Here is an 880-nt window from a genome sequence, read left to right as displayed (position 1 = left end):
GGAATGCTTTTCAGGGCAGGTAGGAGACAGTCATGAGAGAGGAGGGGTCCACTTACCTGCTGTGTGAGTTTGGAGGTGAGTTGAGACTAGTCCAGGGGACATGCCCACCCTTCTAGAGACCCCGTGCTGTGTGCAGCAGGCTGCTGCGATTCCTCATCTTGCTCCTTCCTCTGTGTACAGTAATAGAGTAGAGCTGATGATTGTATGTAGAGGGAAGAGGCAGAGATGGAGGAGGTGGAGATGGACTGATAGGAGGAGCAGTAGAGGAGGAAGGGAGAGCTGGCACTCACATCAACATACAACATACAGTATTTCCTGGAAATCCAAGACACATCGTATTATTAATGAGCGCTGCCTCTGAATGAAAACTTATTAGTACACACCGACATCCTTAGGGCTTCATTTTTTATGATTAACTGGGAGCCACATTAGGAAAATCACGCAGCTTGATACAAATCTTTCCCCTTTTCTTAAATATCAAACTTGTGCATTATTTTAAATAATAAATTGTCTAGATATAGACTCTGTGAAATATTCTGCTCTTGCTCTAGTTTTCATACACCACCTACAGGGATGAATACATCAAGCAGTAATAGTAAATTGCGTTCCAAGCGCGGTCTTTGGAAGATTAATAATGACAGAGAAAATATTAGTGTACAGCGTGTTAATTAAGGCTTTAATGGGATATGTTACTAAGGTAACCAATTCATTCCCCCTAGTTATTAGCAGTATATTTTGTATTAAGGTGGATAAACCCAGTTACTAACATTTTGTGGAAGCTTTAAAGCTCGTGCACACAGGGGGTTTGGCGCGTACGGCGTAAAAAAATTCAGCTGTTCTGAGCTGTACTCGTGTTCAGGGTCGTATACGTTTATAGGCG

The 880-nt window shown here is 42.6% G+C and overlaps 1 protein-coding gene across 2 annotated transcripts in view; it reads right to left on the bottom strand.

Annotated features, from left to right (window-relative positions):
* The window catches only part of TMEM200A (transmembrane protein 200A), a 202195-nt gene extending 201922 nt beyond the window's left edge, over positions 1-273 (bottom strand). The window contains exon 1 of one of the 2 annotated variants that reach the window (XR_005748702.1): positions 57-266. The gene's annotated coding sequence lies outside the window, so the exon portion shown is untranslated. Of the gene's footprint in view, positions 1-56 lie in introns of both variants that reach the window. The other variant, XM_040350415.1, reaches the window with a different exon arrangement.
* Between the last annotated feature and the right edge of the window lie 607 nt (positions 274-880).

Source organism: Rana temporaria, chromosome 4, assembly GCF_905171775.1.
Source record: "Rana temporaria chromosome 4, aRanTem1.1, whole genome shotgun sequence".
Classification (NCBI taxonomy): Eukaryota; Metazoa; Chordata; class Amphibia; order Anura; family Ranidae; genus Rana; species Rana temporaria.
Note: the sequence above shows the minus strand (reverse complement) of the source record. Positions and strands in the feature narration are given on the sequence as shown.